This window comes from Protopterus annectens, chromosome 12.part0, assembly GCF_019279795.1.
Source record: "Protopterus annectens isolate FY-2018-M chromosome 12.part0, PAN1.0, whole genome shotgun sequence".
NCBI classification, from domain to species: domain Eukaryota; kingdom Metazoa; phylum Chordata; order Ceratodontiformes; family Protopteridae; genus Protopterus; species Protopterus annectens.
Genome location: NC_056746.1, coordinates 1,533,810,116 through 1,533,828,969, shown reverse-complemented (window position 1 = coordinate 1,533,828,969; position 18,854 = coordinate 1,533,810,116). Strand labels below are relative to the sequence as shown.

General features: G+C 39.1%; 1 protein-coding gene across 3 annotated transcripts in view; it reads right to left on the bottom strand.

Annotated features, from left to right (window-relative positions):
• Nucleotides 1-935, bottom strand: part of FBF1 (Fas binding factor 1) — a 1,798,645-nt gene extending 1,797,710 nt beyond the window's left edge. For 2 of the 3 annotated variants that reach the window (XM_044090504.1, XM_044090506.1), the window contains exon 1: nt 698-935. The gene's annotated coding sequence lies outside the window, so the exon portion shown is untranslated. The remainder of the gene's footprint in view (nt 1-697) is intronic. The other variant, XM_044090505.1, reaches the window with a different exon arrangement.
• Nucleotides 936-18,854: the final 17,919 nt, after the last annotated feature.

The following is an 18,854-nucleotide window of genomic DNA, read 5'->3' as shown; positions in this document are numbered from 1 at the left end:
CTTTCTATATTTTAACATTTCCCTTGGCAATGCACTTGATTAAACTCTACTGTCATTTTTACATTTAGAAATATAAGCTGATGAAACAGTTAATTTATCTTATTGCTGCTAACCAGTACTGATTACTGCTCAAGGATGACATGGTACCACAGAGGAAGAGAAGTGATTTGCTTAGGGTCACCTATACCACTACACTATCCTGTGCTTGAACAATCAGCCACGCATCTGCATCACTGATAATACACTTCAGTCCCACTGGCATGTTAACTGAGTACCAAAGACTACATCATATCATAAAAAACATTTTTTTTTATTTTCTCTGTCAGTGCTATATCCCATAACAAAATAAAGACAAAGCACGAGACTAGACAGATAGACGTGCGTAGTACAGAGCAATGAGATCCATTTGAAGCTCTAGAAACAACAAAAACTATACTTATATAAAACCTACTTTCACTGTTAAAAGCCTATCCAGACTGCACTGGCTGAGCGATTTGCTAAATTACTAAAATAACAGGGCTTGTGCATACCCCTTTCTGTAATCTTTACTAAATGATTACAGCCTTTGCACCATTTATGACTCATCTAAAGGCTTACTTGGACAAAAATGGAACCCAGGATCTCCTTTAAAATTAATGCACTCCATATCGCACTATGAAATCTCCTATGTGTCCTCATTGTCTTGAACATATCTTACCTGCCATAGCGTCTACAGTTGCTATGGTAGTCCCTGAGTTACCCCGTCATTAAGAGCCCACCACTTCCCGCTTCTAATCCCGTTAGATACCAGCGAAGACTAATCTTTTTGCAAATACTCTTAACATGCGCAGATAAATTCCAGTACAAATTTGAAATAATTACATTTCAAATTTATAAAGAGACCGGTTCTGTGACATGTACAGACTACTTTACTTTCTCGTTAGAGCTACTACTCGGAGAGATTACATTGATACAGTTCCGGGTTGCAAGGGGCACGTTAAACTGTTCTGGGAAATGTAGTCAAAATCTGTACTAGATGAGGTGCTGAGAAACATATCGGTAAGGTACAATAAATTAGGAAATATTCGCCTTAAGTTCCTGGCGTCCAGTGGAAAAAAGCAGGAAGGTTGCGCGCACCCAAACACTGTCTGTATTATGGGAGTAAAACATAAGCATGTTGTAGCTTCCTAAATGAGATAATGTCTATGTTTTCAGAAAGTTGATTTCTTTATTAATTAGTTTTTAATCGGGGACTCATACCTCCCAAATGCCCGTCATCATGAGGAACGTTTCTCATTGAGGATAAAGTGTATGTTCCCCGCAGTTCCACATATAGCTTTCAACCAATCACGGACAAATCTCAAAAGAATCTGGGAAAAATCTAGAAATAATCAGGGGCACTTTTAAAATATTAGTACTGTTAACTTCAAGCATTGACAGAATAGCAGAATGTGAATTAATAAAAGAAGCCTATAGCTCTATTACTATCATATTAAGTGCAAGTCACCAGCTTTTCCAACAGTCACCAGTTTTAAGAGGAATTAAAAGGGACAGACCTAAAATCTGGGTCAAAATCAGGGACAGTTGAGAGGTATGGAGGATTGTCGCACATTCAGTTTTAAGAATTGTTTAAACTGATATCCATGAATCATATTATTAATCAAAATAACTTTTCATAAGTATAAGAAGCATATTTTAACCATCATTTGAGCTTCCTAGTTGAAGTTGTTAATAAATTGCAAGTGTTACACACTTTGCTAATTTGTTCCAGATTATGAAAGGTGGTGGAAGGTCAAGGGCTGTGACTGGAGTGATACTTTAAGGACCAATTTCTGCCAAAGCAGCATAAAGAAAATGATTAAAATATAACAAAATGCAAAAAATTAGGTTACATTGACTTTCCCATACCCACCAGATGCACAGTAGCAAGCTCCACCCAAACCCTGCCTGACACATAGCTTCACGGCCTCTACTCTCCACCTCCCATGTACCTAATGATTCTAAATGTTTTTCCTCACAAATATTAAAAGCATGCTGAAGCAGTTGTGAACTTTATCCGTATTTTAATGATCCTCAAAATAACACAATATTAATTATTTAAATAATATCATGCTGGTTACAAATGTGAAATAAAGTGATGGGCTAAGATTTTTACTGTTAGGACAAAGCGTACCAAGTATAAGAACTTAGATTAAGAGGCATAATGTAGCAATGTTAAATAACATCATGCTAGCTACAAATGTGAAATAAAGTGAGGGGCTACACTTAAATAATACCATGCTTTGAAATAAAGTGACAAGCTAGGCTTAAATAATACCATGCTGGCTAAAAATGTGAAATAAAGTGACGAGCTAGGCTTTTTACTGTTGGGACAAAGTGTACCACATATAAGAACTTAGCTTAAGAGGCGTAACGTAGCAACGTGTAAGTAGTGCGGGTTGTTTAGAGTTTCGCAAACCCACCAACAACATACTGCTATTATTTTCTATAATAGGTAATGACTAATGTACAGTTTCTCTCAGGACATTAATGCAAAAAAACAGTACAGTGGAGATATAGGAAACTGCAGACTTACCTTCCAAGCTTCTGAGCAGCAAAACATCATCCGCGGTGGTGCAGCGGTTAGCATTGTCACCTCACAGCAAGAGGTTCTCCCGTTCGATTCTCTTCTGGAACGCCTTCTGTGTGGCATCTGCATGTCCTCCCCATGGCCAAGTGATGTTTAAAGACATTCAGGTAGGTGCGTGCATGAATGGGTGCGCATTCTTTGAAGGGTGGGCGTCGGGCTGGCAATTTGGCACTGTAAAAATCCACTGCCAATCATAAGTGGACCAGAGTTCTGCTGCGGCGACCCCTAACTCGGAAAAGCCGAAAGACATTACTTCTGAGCAGTAAAACACTGCAAAGACAGTCGTGCAGCACTTAGACTTTAGCTAGAAATGTATATTTGTATATAAATGTATATGTATATATGGATTCACTTTACATGCTCAACATTTTAAAACGTCAAATTACATATGGCCGAGGCCATTTAATCAACGGATATAAATCAGAAAAAAATCCCAAGGTATGGAGACAGGCACACTGTTAAAGATTCCACAAGTCTGTTTATTATTCCAGTTCCACAAAAATGTACTGTGTAAGTGCTTTCATAAAAAATTACTTCCTCAGACACATCATAACACTTAATAAAAGACTCAGGTTTTTATACCATGCCTAATCAACACAAACCAGTTTCCCTCCAAAATATTTAAAGGTACATACATATTTAAAACCATTGTTCATTCATATAATGAATCAATTTAGCATGATACAAGTTCAATAACATGCTAAAACATATCATTATAAAAAGTTTTCATAAAACCTATGGCATGTAAACTCATTTCTTAATATTCTTATTTCTTAAGACAAGTAAGAGGGATAGTGTATCATTCAGCCCATACCCTCTATGGGCTCCGAGCCTAAAAATCCATTTCAGTTCTGTTAGTTCTGTGTCATTTACTAAATCACCAAGTCTTTCATTGGCATATTGTACATGAAGTACTTGGAATAAGAACGTATGTTCATTCCCCATAGATATAGTGTGTTTAGCCAATGCACTATATTCTTCTCCCCTTTCTGTGCAATATAGATGGTCTCTAATCCTGGTTTTGAGATGGTGGTTGGTTTTGCCAACATAAAATTTATAACACTTAACATAGGAGGCTAAATAAACTAAGTCTTTACTATTAAAATTGGCTTTAGCTCTAATCTGCCATAAATATCTGGTTTTGGGGTGCCTAAAAAACCTAGATGTATCAATATATCCACAGTAATTGCACTTGCCGCACTTCCTTGTGCCTCTTTCCAATTCATGAGTGATTACATTAGACCTCAGATAACACAATTGCTGTTTAAGACTTTTCCTGTTTTTATATGTGAATTTAGGCTTCTGCCCTACCCACCTTTCAGTTTGCTCATCAACTAGTAAAATGTGCCAATTCTTGTTTATAATGCTTTTCACACTATCTATTTCCTGAGTATACAGGGAATACATAGATCAGGATATACAGACGCTTTGTGGATGATCTGTTTATTGGGTGGAAGGGTAGTGAAGAAGCACTGGATGAATTATGTACAGATTTAAACAACACTAATAATTTTCTACAATTTACTACCAAGAAGTCGAGGTTAGAAATCAACTTCTTGGATATAGTAGTGCAACAAAGCAGTTCAGGTATTGAAACCAGGATGTATAGAAAAGAATGCTATCAACCCTGTTATTTACAATGGGATAGCATGCACCCACCCCATATTTTCTCAAATATAATAAAGGGACAAGCACTCAGATCATCACGCCTCACTACTAGCGATGACAAAGTCTTTGTTAATTTAGTAGATTTGAAGAAGGAATTCCAAGGAAGAGGGTACAGTGAAAGCCAAATAAATTGAGTATATCAACAGATTAAGGCTGAGAGGCATGGAAGAGGCAAGCCATATTTCTCAACAAAAGTAGTTGGTATAGATAAAGATGATGCCACAGACATAAGAATCCCCCTAGATATTTCATATACTCGGGAAATAGATAGTGTTAAAAGCATTATAACAAGAATTGGCACATTTTACTAGTTGATGAGCAAATTGAATGGTGGGTAGGGCAGAAGCCTAAATTGACAAATAAAACAGGAAAAGTCTTAAACAGCAACTGTGTTATCCGAGGTCTAATGTAATCAGCCATAAATTGGAAAGAGGCACAAGGAAGTGTGGCAAGTGCAAGTACTGCAAATTCACCCCAAAACCAGATATTTATGGGAGATTATAGCTAAAGCCGATTGCAATAGTAAAGACTTAGTTTATTTAGCCTCCTGTGTTAAGTGTTATAAATTTTATGTTGGCAAAACCAATCGCCATCTCAAAACCAGGATGTTTTATGTTTTAGTATGTTATTGAACTTGTATCTTATGTTAAATTGATTCATTATATGAATGAACAATGGTTTTAAATATGTATGCACCTTTAAATATTTTGGAGGGAAACTGGTTTGTGTTAATTAGGCATGGAATAAAAACTGAGTCTTTTATTAAGTGTTATGATGTGTCTGAGGAAGTATTTTTTTACGAAAGCACTTACACAGTACATTTTTGTGGAATTGGAATAATAAACAGACTTGTGGAATCTTTAGCAGTGTGCCTGTCTCCATACCTTGGGATTTTTTCTGATATATATATATATATATATATATATATATATATATATATATATATATATATGTATGTGTGTGTGTGTGTGTGTATATATATATATATATATATATATATATATATATATATATATATATACACACTCACACACACACACATATATACACACACACAGATGAGTGGGGTACTAAATATTGTATACACATGTTGATGAAACACATTTAACCTAACAAAACTAACTTACTTTTCATCAAAAATCCATTTCACTGCCTCACTAAACAAATTGAAAACTTTTTCCAATCAGTTTGACTAAAAAAAATGACAACCATTAACTCATTGACATAATTTGTTAGGGAAGGGGTGTTTAATACCCTAATGTAAAGAGTTGGAGTTAGGGGCAGGGGAAAGACCTCCCAGCACCTCTTTACTCATGTGCGCTAGCCTTAACCCTATCTCTGACCTAAACCAATCCTACACATTAGGGTACTTAATGTCATTTCTGAAACATTACCACTACACAAGACACACACACACACACACACACACACACACACACACACACACACACACACACACACACTTCAAGCACACCACTACACAATCAAATCAAAATATTTATCCCCTTCCCTAGCCCTTACTCTAACCCTAAACTGCAAACACAAATCCACAACTTAATCCCAGTGTTGAAGCTTTTGTTAAAAATGAAAGTTTCAGCATTACTCTCCACTTCCACTTATCTTACTTTCGATGAGCCACATGTCAAATTATTCTACCACTTGACAAACCTTACACACAACCAAATTCACCACATAAAGTTGTTTCAACAAAGCTTAACTTAAACTAAACATATTGCAACTACATATACATATATACATATGATTTACTATCATATTCTTGAAGATGGGTCGGTCGAATCCTCACAATGTCGATGTGAAATCTTTAATTCTGAAATGTCTAAAAAGCATAACGTCAAAAATGACATAACCAAAATCCCTGGTTCTATGAGTATGACATCCTCTTTCTGACATGTCTGCAATTCTTAATGTGTTCCACGATAAACAGGCTGTTTTTATTGAGCAAATGTTCTGGTGTTAAGTCACTCAACATACACATGTCACTGTACATTGCCTTCCTTTTTCGTTGCCTTACTCTGTTAACTGTTTGCTTCAGAGCAGCTGTATTGGGTAATGAATTGATGACGGTGCTTGATGTCTCGACCAATATTTCAGAAACAGTCTTACAGGGATCCTCGCCGGAATGTTGAGCCCCTTCTCTTAATACTTTCCCTGACTTTATATATTTCAGATTTGATGGTGATAGGGGCATGGAAATGAAATGTACTCTTCTCCAATCTATATGCATCACCTACCAGTTCTGTCACACATCTACCTTTGCACTTATCTTTTAGCTTCCTGGTACAACACCAATATGTTCTATTATTCACAGTTTTCTCATGTATGTACTGATAACCATCCACACATAACATTTTTTTCCTTTTTGACTTAAAATAGTTTCATACATGTTACCATTTACACCTGGGACAAATCCAACATCAGCATCCATCATAGTCTCCCTAATGGAACAAATGCAAGACATCTCTGTTACAACTACAACTCCTAGCCACTGCAGGTGTTATGAAAGTAAGCTCAATACACCTTAACTTGACATGTTGCTATCAACACTTGGGACAGATATCCACCTAGTGAATCACGTACGCTGTTCCCTTAGATTATACTCTGGACATCCATTGCTTCCTTGTTTACATCTTTGTAAATGCATACATAGAAATGATTATTCCTATGCAGAAACGCATGCAAGAACATCGCATCACAAAAGATTGACTGTACAATGCATCTCAACAGTCTGAGGTCAATGTTTCTTGGTTCAGTGTATTGCATATTGGAAAACTGCAAACTGAACTTCTCATACACGACTGCCTGCACTTCATGAAAGTGATAGTAAACCTATAGATATATATATATATATATATATATATATATATATATATATATATATATATATATATATATATATATATATGGGTCTACTGTCTTTCAACGAAAGTATGTTTAAACAAAAGTTACTTACCCGATCCCATTTCTCTGAAGCTGCATTACACCAAATGCACGGACTTCCAAATTCCTTTCCCTGTGCAAAGAACCACTTTGCCACCATGGCGAACTTTGCCCTTTCTTCAGTTTAGTGCGATCTCAGAGTTGGTATATTTAAGCAGGGGGGTGTAGGGGGCAAAGCCCCCCAAATTGGGGGTGTGGGGATGAAGCCTCCCACTTTGGTGGGTTTACTTTGCTCCGTTCAGGTTTATTTCCATGGTGGCCAAGTGGTTCCTTTCACAGGGAAGGGAATTTGGCAGTCCGTGCACTCAGTGTAATACAGCTTTGGAGAAATGGGATTAGGTAAGTGACTTTTGTTTAAACGTAATTTCGTTTAAAGAAAGTAAACCCATATATATATATATATATATATATATATATATATATATATATATACATATATATATATATATATATATATATATATATATACATATATATATATATATATATATATATATATCTATGGTTTGCTATCATAATGAAGAATGAAGGTTTGGCGAACACGGGAATACCAAACAGCAGTTGGCTGATTCCTGTATTTCCAAACTGCAACTGAGTGTGTGTCCTTTGCAGCAAATGCCACTGTGCATTCGCTTATATGTGGTTGATGACATGAACAGAGATCGTAGTACAGTGTGGATTAGGAAATGTATCCTTTTCCTCATTCTAGTGCAGTCTCGGAGTTGGACTATATAGTTTGCAGGGGATGTTGGGGGCACAGCCCCCCACAAGATGGTGCAGGGGGCTTGTCCCCCTGCAAAAACGTGTGTTCCATCTTATCAATTACACTTACTTTAGCAGGTATAAGTATATAACATTCGATATTTGGTGAAAATGGCAAATCTGCTGAATTTGTTCATCAAATTCGACATTTCACTTACTTTATATGCATTTTTTAAACCAAATAAAATGAGCGAAGTAGGGGTAAATGCTCTGATAACTATACCAAATAAATTTAAAACAAAGAAACAGCACCAGAGCACTCCAGGGCGATCAGACCATACACATTCCAATAAACCTTAGATTTTATACTACATGCTTGAACTATTACTTATAATGCTACTAGTTTTCCCTGTGTAAGGTCCGATTGCCGTGGAGTGCTCTGGTCCTGTTTCTTTACTTTATATGCATGATTTTGGCATTGTCTTTTGGTATAAAAATAATTTTTTGTTTTAAGCGTCAACATTTTGATAGTAAACCAGATATATATATATATATATATATATATATATATATATATATATATATATATATATATATATATATATATATGTGTGTGTGTGTGTGTGTGTGTCTACTTCATTTGATCGAAATTTCATTTCATTGAAAACCAGTATTCAAGGCATAAAACATGGATTTGTCCCCCTCCCCAATGTCGTGCAACTCTGGAGTTGGTGTATATAGTTAGGTGGGGGGTGGTTTCCTTTAAAAGAAGAAAACACAAAAAGTACAGATTTTAAATGAAAATAGGTGGGGAGATTCGCCCCCCCCACACACACTGTTTTAAAAAGGAGCTTAAATCCCACCTACTAAACTTGAAATTATGCCATTGCCTTGACCACACATAGTCTTAGTCTGACCTACTGTATAACCTGTTGCATCCCTAACTTTCTTTCTGTTAGTAACCTCTGCTTAAACTAACCTCCTAAACCCTTAGCTCTACTACTATAGCCCTACTATAGCCTCCTCCTTTCTCTCCCCCTCCCATTCTCCAGACAATTTATCTTTTTCCCCCACTTAATATCAATGTCTATACATTGTCCTTCTTTTGAACAATGATTATCCTTTTGTTTTTACTGTTATATGTAGTAAATTTAGACCACTGCTATCAGTGCAACCCTTAATGTTCATAATTTTTTTCTTTTGTTTTTCTTTTTATAATTAATTTTGTATTTGTATTGTTATTTTTAATAGCTTTTGTCCTGTATGTTTGGGCCGGATTCACAATGGCTTGCATGGAGTCTAAGAGTAGAGTAAGACTCCATGCAGCCATCATGTCCGACGAGCGATCCAGGAACAGCCTGTAGGGGCGTGTAAGAGAGCTCCTAAAATGGCACTTACACAGACAGGGCCGGGACATGCAAATTACCTCAATTGCAGCTGAAAGGCATGCAAATGAGGTAGATTTGCAATCCAGGAAACCCAAACCTGTCCGAGTAAGAGTAGTGTTATCTGCAGAAATGTACTCAGTTGACAACTGAGTACCATTCTGCAAATAGCAAAACGGAGCCGTGACAGCTCCAAATAAAGGTTGCATCCAATAGAGGAAGCATGCCAATGGCCAAATATACGGCCATTGGCAATGTTACCCGATGCAAAATGAAAAAAAAGTAATTTAATTTTTTTTTCCGATATTCCATGTTTAAGTGTATCGCAGCGTCGCTCAAACAGGCTGCTCTCTAAAAATCAGAAAAATAAAAATTAAAACCCACAAATGTGGATTTTATGGGGATTTGTATTGTACAATGCAAGGCAATGGCAGGCTGAAGACAACATGGCTACCGAGTAGGGGTTGCTAAGGGGGGAACCCAGTCTAAGAGATGTAACCAAGCATTAGTAGGCAATCCTATGCAAATGAGGGTAAGGATAGTGAATCCCAAGTCTACATAGCAAATGAGCACAGTCAGTGGAGTGTAAGACTAGGATAAGGGGAGTAACAGAGTAGGATATAGGTGACATCAGGAGGAGATATGTATGAAAGAAGATAATCTCATTGGAGCAGAGTGTCATGTGTTAGCTGTCAGTTGCTCATCACTGGAAGAGGTGTGTCATCAGGTATCCTAGCTAAAGTCAAGAAATAGAAGGTGCACACTGTGGGTATCACCAAAGTTTCTTGAAAAATGCTTGCAACGTGTATGCGCGCGTGTGCGCGCCTGTAAACCCGAGTAAGACAATGTGCGCGTGTGGAAGCGTCATTGCGCGTGTTTAAGCCAGAGTAAACATGTATAAGGCAGTTTAAAGTCTTGTAAGTGCCTCTGTGCTCGTGTGCATGCATTTAGGCAGGAATTAGCTAGTGTAAGTCCGTCTAAGCCTGTGTGCGTGCATGTTAGCACGTGTACGCACGTCTGTGCTAGTGTGCGCGGTGCTGCCCCCTGAGGAAATGGAAAGGGAAAAGGAAGCACAACAAACAGTAGGAAGTCAGCAGAGCTAGCAGGTGGAAATAATCAGAATCAGGCAATTACACAGGCAGTAAACCAGCCCAGCATTTAAAACTCTGCAAACAACTTTTCACTATGTATTGTTCAGAGACACTGCAGCACTGCAGTAAACTAAGAGAAGTGAATACTGAAAAGGCTTAACTGAGACAAAGAAATGTTAGGGGCTGCCATTGCTGTCACAAACCGACATATGCAACATGCTGAGGGTGGTGACAATGGGAATGCTGCCAACCAACCCCCAGTGAGGAGACGGAAAAGAGTGTACAGGCCCAGGGTAACCTACCAGGGGCTACATGAGCTGGAGATAGTGGAGTGCTATAGAGTGGACAGAGACCTCATGCAGCAAATTGTTGAGCTGTGCAGGCCATGCCTCACACACAGAACCAACAGAGGGAACCCATTCCAGTGGAAACCAAGGTATGTGTTGGCCTACAAATACTAGCAACAGGTACCTTCCAGAGACCAATTGGTGATATGATGGGGATATCACAGGCATCAGCATCCAGGGTACTGCACCAGTTTCTGGATGCCATGTCAGCACATGTCGGTGATCATGTATATTTCCCCAATTCCCGTGAGGTATTGGCCAGCAATATGCATCTCTTCCAGCAAATAGCGGAATACCCTGAGGTAGTGAGTGCAATAGACTGCACGCACATACGCATCAAAACACCAGCTGGTGAGCGGGGTAGAGTCTACTTCAACCACAAGGGCTTCCCCTTCATCAACTGCCAGGTTGTGTGTGATGCCCAGGGCATAATACTGAATGTGTGTGCTGGCTGCCCTGGAAGCTACCATGATTCCCATATCTGGCATCTGACGCAGTTGTACCAGACATTTGCCAATGGGGACATCCCACATGGTCACCTAGTGGGGGATGCTGGCTATGCACTGGAGCCGTGGCTGATGACACCCATCAGAAACGCACACACACCTGAACAGGAACACCATAATGAGGCACACGCACAAACACGAAATGTAATTGAGCGTGTGTTTGGGCTGCTCAAGTCGCGGTTCCGGTGCCTGGACACATCTGGTGGAGCCTTGCAATACACTCCAACTACATGTACCCAAATTTTCATGGTATGTGCTATGCTACATAATATGATCCTGCGAAAACAGCTGCAGCAGGACCAGCATAGGCCTGGCCCAAACAACCCCCCACCATTGCCAAGGTCATTACAGGCAGAGAGTGACTTGGAGGAGGAACAACCTGAGCCTGCCCCAGTAGGCAGAAGGAGGCGTGCCCAGTATGCTTTGGCCTTGGCAAAGAGGCAACGCATAGCACATACACTGGCTCAGTATGAACCCTGGAAATGATACCTCTCTCTCTGACCAGCACATATAGTAAAAGGGATGCCTAAGTTGACACTACCTGCTTCAAACATGTACAGGGAGTGTAGTATGTGCATCCGACATAGGCAGCCCTGCAGCACCACCTGAGGCATGATTGCCATGTGTCAAGCAATTAAAGGTAGTGCTAAACAGCATTTACCACCATGTAGTATATGCAAACAGAATACACACACCAACTAGTACAACTGTGGTCAGTGTCGAGTAATATTGTACAATGTCCAGAAAAGTTCGTGAATATACAGCAATGTCGGACAAGCCTGGTCTAAGTAGGGCATAGCAGAATAAAAGCCAACATGCTCATATTTGCTTAACTGGCCCTTAAGCAGTCTGGTCTGCTCAATATGGAAATATAAAGCAGTGATGGGCCTCGAACCCTGGATACTGTGCACCATAGTTAAAGTACTGAACCACTAAACCATGACAGCATTGCACTGTTCAGCCAGTATGAAGGAATGTTGATAAGTCTATGCAAAGTATCTCATGGAAACCCTGCAGGCACAGCATAATCCCTGTTGAGTTATGACACAAAGGTGAGTCCTGCAGTAAGAACAGAACTTGACTTCCAACACACACAGTATAAATGTTAATATCGGTCATGTTCACACACATCCACAAATGTAGTGGACTTCAGATTGCAACATACTGAAAGGTCACACTGGGCATGCTCACACACTTGGATAAATGAGACATATGTCAGGCAACAAAACATGGAAAGCCTGAACTGGGCATGCTCACACACTTAGGCCACGTCTGACTACAGCAGTGGGCCACACATCTGGCAGTTGCATGTGTTAACCCAGGAACCTCTCACTATCCAGTAATTCGCTCTGTGCACACATTTACATGACAACAGACACTTATATAATATAGTGGAACCCTGTCATGATCAAACATGTTCCACAGATACCCAAGTTGTTCATAGAAACTGGGAAAGCAAAGAAGATAAAGACCTGCAAACAGTATCAGAAGTAAATATTGTGCATCCCAAGCAGAAGCATAGGTTCAGAGGTTGATAGTAGGCTATCTGCCCTAAGGTATATACAAGCCTAGCCAGAGTGTGTTTGGCTTTTGCAGCCCTGTCAGAGTACTACACTGTAACTGTAGATGGAGTCTATGAATCATTTGAAACTTCTCTTTGAAAAGGAGGTTAATCCACTACTTCTTGTTACTACTGATACTTCTATGACTCAAAATAAGGCAACTGTTATGCCATCTACAAATACACTGAACTTTGAGCGTAAGGTACAAGTATTGGAAAGAAAGGTTGGTACCTTTAAATGCTTGCAATGGCAGCATTTTAGTTTTGATGCGTACTTGGAAAAGGGCATTGCTCCACGTGGACTTAGGGTATTAAAAATGCCCTCCTATGGAAATACATATCCGGATCTCTTAAAACAGTGGCAGTGTTTAAACTTGAAATTGAGCCATGATTACATGGTTCTTATGAATAAGTTTTTCACTGGCATTGAGAATCAACTAAAGAATGAAATATTTATGCTTGAGGATGAGCTACTATCCATGCCTTGCTTTAGTAGTATGCAAACGATATATCAGTCAATGCTGGATAGATTAGCTTCTCCTGACGATTGTCTTGAAGCTGTGAAAAAAAGAAAATTAATTTGTGATATGGGCGATTACCAAATAGGTAATATTTTTTCATGGCCTAAAGCTGATAAAACTGATTCCTATGCAAATAAATCTAGTAATTATACCAATGAGCGTACATCTATACCGGTGAAACAGCATGCTCATGTTACATCTTTAGACTCTCTGGATACGTTTCCACAATTGACAACCTGTGATTTGAATTTGGCGCCAGGAGATTTAGTATTGGATACTGTTCTATCTGATGGAAGCGTAACTAAGGGTACGTCATCATCAACAGGCGCTGGGTTTAGCGCTGTGTCTGAAACTGCTTCTGCGACTGTTGGACCTGCAATTAACAATGAAGGAGAAACCTGTATGGTGCAGCGTACATCGCAGCAGACTTTAACAAATTTTTTTCAAAAACCCTTTCAGCTGCAACAGGCTGAGCGGATAAAAGAATGTACTGTCGCTTCGAGATCTACATCAAGAGGGAGAAGTAAGCAGAGGGATCCCAATACAACGTTGGACGCTAAACGGAAGAACAAGAGTCCCCCAAAGCAACTAAAAGTAACCAGGAGGCAATAACAGGCATTATAAATCTCTCTTCTTTTTCTTTAGGAGAGGAACATTGTTCGCTTTTGAAAAAGGGTATGAACTTTATACCGACGTGTACTGAGGATGTGGTAAAAGCTATTACTGATTTAAAACTTTTTATTAGATCCGTAGCTCTGAAGTTGATGTTTAAAAATGAGAATTTTGATTCTTTTGCATGTAAAAGACGCAGCACGTTTGTACCGAATTATGCTCCATTTTTACTAGCGTTCAATGATTTATGTGAATGTGAGATAAGGCAAGTGTATGAGAATAGAAGACATATTAGTGGCTATAATCTTACATATCATGAATTTAAGGCTTTGAATGAATTAAAAAGTGAATCAAGCATTATAATTAAACAGGCTGATAAGGGGGGTTCTATAGTTTTACTAGACAGGGTTAAATATACAAGTTCTGTATTATCTTTAATTGGGGATGATACTGCATTCAAACAAATATCACTTATGGAAGTTAAGAAGCACATTAGTTATGTTAGCATGTGCATTTATGAACTACAATTGTCTGGTGACATTACATTAGAGCTATTTCATTTCTTTACTGTCCCTAGTCCTATTATTCCACAATTATACGTCATCCCGAAAGTACATAAATCTCGTGACAATCCCCCAATGAGACCAATTGTCTCAGGAAATGGTTGGATAACTGAACCCATTTCTCTATATCTGCAAAGGCAGTTGCAACCATTACTGTGTAAGTGTGAAACAGTCCTTAAAGATAGTTCAGACTTTCTTGTCAAGCTTAAGTCTTGGTATTTGGATATTAAGCAGTTAAATATGGATTGTCAAGGTGTGTTCATGGTAGTGATGGATATCACATCACTGTTTACGGTCATACCGAATGACCATGGCATAAACTCTATAAGGGAATTTTTATTACAGTTTTCCACATTTACTGCTAGACATATTGAGAATGTATGTATGTTGTTAGATTTAGTTTTGAAAAATAATATTTTCATATTTGATAAGAATTATTATCTACAACAAACAGGGGTGGCCATGGGCACGCCTGTGGCCAATACATACACCAATATGGTACTCTATCAGTGGGAGAGGTCTTATATCTTTAATGAAGGAGGTTTTTTTGAATGATAGCCTAATTTTTTATCAGAGGTTTGTGGATGACTGTTTTCTTTTGTGGAAGGGTACATTGAGTGAGTTGAAGGATTATATAATGTTTGTGAATAACACGACATCTTTTCTAAATTTTAAGGCTGAATTTTCGACAACATCCATACATTTTCTGGATATTGCCCTGAAAAAACAGGACAATACTATTAGTACATCTGTGTACAAGAAGGAGGTGTCATCTGGTAGATATTTACATGCATCTAGCATGCATGCACCCCATGTTTTCAAGGGTATAGTGAAGGCACAGTTGGCCAGGGTCAGTAGGTTGAACACTGACAACACTGTATGTTTAAAGCAAATTGAGGAGACTTGTGATGAGTTTAGGAAGAGTGGTTATTCAAATGATATATTAAGTGAGGCCAGAGAGTATGTACTGTCTAATAGGAGTTCTTTATATGAACCTATATTTCTAGGGGCAAATCTGGGCATAAATGATGCACCAAATAATCTAATGAGTAAAGTGTGTGTAAGATTCATTACTTCATATAATACAATGTCTTATGCCATCAAGGCTATAGTGAGAAAATATTGGAAAGTTCTCCTAGCGCAGGAAGACATTAGGCTAGTAGTGGGTAATATACCTTACTTTACATATAGAAACATGAGGACGATTAAGAGTATGTTAGGTTATAAAGATTTTGAAAATATAGTACCTAATTCTCTTAAGGCGTTGGGTAATGGCACATTTTGTTGTCATAACTGTAGTTGTTGTGCTGATATTTATAAATATATTGATGGTGATCCATCCAAATACAATAGTTTTACTCATCCTGTTTCTAAAAAGGTGTATGTGTTTTATTGTCATGCTACTTGCACAACAAATAACATTGTTTACCTAGCAACTTGTGAAGCCTGCCCCTCTTTTTATGTCGGAAAGACGACAAGAAAGTTTAAAGAACGAATTATAGAACATAAATCTAATATAAGGAGGGGTAGTGAAACTAATGCGTTGTCAAAGCATATCACAAGCTGTGGGGCTACACATAGGTTTAAATTTAGAGCCATTGAACATGTTAATGCCTCTATTAGAGGTGGGGATTTATGTAACCTCTTAGATAATAAAGAATATGAATGGATAGTGAAACTATCAGCGGATGTAGCCCCAGGTTTAAATGTGGGTGTTTCACTAAAACCTGTGTTGGTTAGGTTACAACATACTAAATTGAAATGATTCACTTTATTATTTTTTAACTTTTTTAATTTTATATTAAATATACTTTGTCATTTTTATGTTTTTTATATTTAATTGTGTCTAAGAATTTTCACGAGTTTTTATGACTTATTTATCATATGACCTTGGCTGCGGGTCATGTGATGTGTTGGGCTTGTATTTAAAGCATGATTTTATTGTACCTGTTGTCTATCATTGAAAAAGGGTTTTTATACCTGAAAGCTTTGTGTCGTTGATAAAGGTGTTTTCTACTCAACTGGTGTTGTCGTGTTTTGGTTCTTCAGCAGTGTGTATCTAGAGTACTACACTGTGCCAGTGAATAGTAGGTCACACAAATAGCCCATGTATGTTTAGGCTACTGTGCCTCTGTTGAGCAGGGACACAGAAGAGATCCCAGGGGTGAATTTGTGATTTCCCATCCATGTGTCCAGATTTGGCTTGAAGAGGGTCAGCGAGGGGCTATGTCTAATATGAATTGGGTTTCTATTCCAGAGTGAGGTGAGCCTCTGGGAAATGAATCTGTCCCTCCAACATGTCCTTTTTATTCCTGTGCTGAGGTTTAAGTCCCTGGAGCGTGTATCTCTAAGGGACTTGGACTCTTGAGGTGGAGCATGTCCATTAATTTGGGCTTTGACATGGCTTTGCATGTCAGGCATAGATTGCCTCTGAGTAGGTGGTAAGCAACTGAGTAGAGCTGGAATTTCCTTAGGTGAGCTGCATATGACATCTGTTTGTAGCCCATGACCCTCTTGGAGAGGTACTTTTGGGTCTCTCCAGGTGCTGCAGGTGTTGGGTAAGGTACATCCCAAAAGGGCCATTGTATTCAAGTATGGTGCTGATGACTGACGAGTAGAGGGGCACAATGACCTCACTTGATGTAGATGCGAACCAGTTCATGATAAGGTGGCATATATAGAAGGTGTTTGTAACCACTTTGGCAATGTGATTATCAAAGGAGAGATTACTATCTACATTGGTCCACAAATCTCAAGTTACTACTTCTGTACATAATGGATTACCACTTATGTGGTAATTTGTGTGCACCTTGTTTTTCACAAAGGGGATGGCTATGCACTTTATAGCATGTACCTCGAGCTTGTGGCTCTGGCAGCAAACATCCATCTCTGTGAGACCCTTCTGGAGGATGCTTGTGTAAGCTGGAGAGTCAATTATGGCACCCAGTTTGCAGTAATCTGCGAATCTTGTCAGCCATAATTCCCCCGTGTTAGCCTGAACCTCAGAGAAGTATATACCGAACCAGAGAGGTCCCAGAACTGAGCCCTGTGGGATGCCACTTGTAACTGGTTTGTATTTGGACATGGCACCTGCGATTCTGACAATGTGGGTTCTATCCCTGAGCCAGTTTGCAACCCATCTTGTGATATAGGGGTTGATATTTAAGCTGTTAAGCATATGTATGTTATCTGAGTGGGGTATTGTGTTGAACGTTTTTGCGAGGTCCATGTAGGCTGTGTGGACTACCTTGCCCTCATCCATAGCTTTGGTAATTGTTTCAAAGAAATCAGCTAGGTTTAAGAGGCAAGATCTGCCCTCAACAAAGCCAAATTGGGTAGGGTCCAGTGTCTGGAGGCTCCCAATGTCTTTGTTTATGAGTTCCATGATAATATGCTCCATGGCTGTACAGACCAGACTAGTCAGGCTTATGGGAGGATAGTTCCCAGGGTCTGTTGTGGCACCACCTTTGTGGAGTGGAACCACTGTAGCTGTATGCCATTATTTGGGTACATATCCTGTAGTAAGGCTAAGTTTGAACAGTGACTTAATGTGAGGGTTCAGTTCTTCTTGGAGCTTGTGTAAGACACAGCCTGGGATACCGTCCGGTCCCATAGCTGCTGTGTTTTCTGCTTTGGCGAGGGCAGCTTTCACCTGTGCATCTGTGATGTCAAGGAGGTTACATTCAGTTGGGATAGGCATTTGTTCCTTTGTGGGTGAAAGGGGGGAGAGGTTTGTGCTGAATCTGTCTGCCAGGATGTTGGCTGTCTGTAGTTTCAGTATATTTTGTACCATTATGCAACAATTCAGAGCATATCTGGGAGTTTCCACCCATATTAATGACATAACTAAAGAAGGACTTGTGATTATCTTTAGTGTCTAGGGCAATTTCCCTTTGGAAACTGGCCTTTGATGATTTTATGAGGTATTGAAGTTTCTTGCTAATACTGATCAGGGATGGCTTCCATTTTTGGGATTTTGCTCTGTCATGTAGTAGCTTCCTCCTTCTGTTGTATAGCTTATTTATGGCCGGGGTCCACCAAACAGGTCTCCTGTTTTTGGAGGAGTGAGGCTTCGTTTTATTTGGGATAGCACGATCCATGCATTCCTGCATGTGCTCATACAATGCATTTGTAAAGGATTCTGTGGACTGGCCTGTTATCCTCTGGCCTGTGGGCTTTGAAGGATTCCACCTCAGTCTTGAGAAGTGCAAAGCTGGCGTTTGAGAAATTCTATACAGTGATTTCCTTGGCTGGGGGTGGGGACAGGATATGGATGTCCATGGAAATTGGTTAATGGTCTGATCTTACCAATGAGGGGTTTACCTCTGGTGT